Source organism: Puntigrus tetrazona, unplaced genomic scaffold (assembly GCF_018831695.1).
Source record: "Puntigrus tetrazona isolate hp1 unplaced genomic scaffold, ASM1883169v1 S000000283, whole genome shotgun sequence".
Classification (NCBI taxonomy): domain Eukaryota; kingdom Metazoa; phylum Chordata; class Actinopteri; order Cypriniformes; family Cyprinidae; genus Puntigrus; species Puntigrus tetrazona.
In genome coordinates, this window is record NW_025047944.1 from 775001 (window position 1) to 777500 (window position 2500).

The 2500-nt window shown below is 33.6% G+C and overlaps 1 protein-coding gene across 11 annotated transcripts in view; it reads right to left on the reverse strand.

The window, feature by feature from the left end:
* Positions 1–2500, reverse strand: part of LOC122333525 (calcium-activated potassium channel subunit alpha-1) — an 84044-nt gene that overhangs the window by 64332 nt on the left and 17212 nt on the right. The window lies entirely within an intron of this gene.

The following is a 2500-nucleotide window of genomic DNA, read 5'->3' on the forward strand; positions in this document are numbered from 1 at the left end:
AAATATTTACATGCATATATTTATACAGGAGCAGGAGCTTACTTTTTATTTTTATTTTAATACATTTATTTGTATTATTTAAATGAAAGCTAATTAGTGCTAATTAATTGCATCCAAAAACAAAAGTTTTTGTCTATATATGTGTGTGTCCTGTGTATATTTATTATTAGTATATATATTATATATATATATATATAAAACACATGCATACAGTATATATTTAAAAATACTTTCATATATATATTCGCATAATTTATATTATATAGATTTAATATATAAAATACATAACATGTAACACATTTTTTTAAATATATACATGCATGTGTGTACATATATATACATACACACAATAAATACACACATATATTATGCAATCAATATTTATTTTTTATATGCAACTAATCATTGCCCAGCACTAATTCTAATATAAAACAATTATATCTTCAGAAGATGCTCCTGGTCTTTTGAAATGTCTGTAATAAATTAAAAACATCTTCAAGTCTGCTTTGTTTTTTGTTCTTACTTTAATGCAGGAAGTATGTAAACATTTCAGTGTGATTAGATTGCACTGCAATTCATTTATTCTGATCTCAGTAAATAAATCACTTCATTATAATTACTGTAATGTGGTAAAACCACTAATTAAAATATAATGAGAATAATCAGCATAGATAACAAACACAGTTAATTGTCATTGCAATATAAATACCTGAAGAGAGTTATGAAAAAAAAAAACGTAAATGTAAATTAAAATAAAATTGTCTGTCAAATACTGTCAAATAATTAACCATGATTAATCGCACCCCAAATATTATTTACATAATATATAATGTGTTTGTACTGGGTTTATTTATTATGCATATATTAAAACACACACATAAAGTATATATTTTACATGCAAATGCATTTAAATATTATGTACAAACAAATTTAATACATAAACGTACTTTTATTAAATAAATACATGCATGTGTTTGTATTAATATATACATAAGAGCTGTACATGGAATACACAAATGTATTATGTGAAGAAATCTTTTATTTTGGATGCAATTAATCACGATTAATCGTTTGACAGCGCTATTTTATCTCCATTTATTTTATTATCTCAATATGACAGAAAAACAACAGGAATTGTCAAAATCTGATAAAAAGGTAGGCATTTCAGATTCATTGTTTTGAAATATTTTATATTATTTTAGTACTGATTAATCACGCTTAAAATAAAATAATTAGTTTTTTGCATCCAAATTAAAGTTTTTTTTATAAAATATATGGATGTGTACATTTATATTTTGAAAATATTTGGATGCAAATATTTATTTTCATTTAATTTCCGTTACACATAAATGTATTTAATATGTAAACTAGTGTACGGCATGAGAATTAAATAGTTGTATATTTTATTTATGAAAAAGCATCTGTGGAATCATACGCAGGCGCACATGTGATATTTCTGATCATGTACGTCACACACACACACACACACACACACACACACGTGACCTTCACACACTCCTGTCTGAAACTCTTGCTATAGAGGTTTATAGTGTGTGTCTAAAAGCAGCCGCAGAGCTGGAGTCAGGTGTCACACACACACACACACACACACACACACACACACACACACACACACACACACACTGAGAGCCATTCACACATTAAATGGGAATGTCTGTTAAAATGTTGTTTATTTCTGTGTATTTCCAGTCTTCCAGTCTCTCACACACACACTCACAGACACACACACACACACACACACACACACACACACACACACACACTCACACACACACACACTCACAGACAGACACACACACACACAGACACACACACAGACACACACACAGACACACACACACACAGACACACACACACACAGACACACACACAGACACAGACAGACACACACACACACACACACACAGACACACACACACACACACACACACACACACACACACAGACACAGACACACACACACACACACTCACAGACACACACACACACACACTCACACACAGACAAAGACACACACACACACAGACACTCACAGAAACTCACACACACACACTCACAGACACAGACACACACACACTCACTCACAGACAGACACAGACACACACACACACACACACACACTCACTCAAAGACACAGACACAGACACACACACAGACACACACACACACACTCACTCAAAGACACAGACACAGACACAGACACACTCACAGACACACACACACACACACTCACAAAAACTCACACACAGACACAGACACAGACACAGACACACACACTCACAGACACAGACACACTCACAGACACACACAGACACAGACACACACACACACACACACACACACAGACACACACACAGACACACACACACACAGACACACACACACACACACACAGACACACACAGACACACACACACACACACACACACACACAGACACAGACACAGACACACACACACACACACACACACACACACAG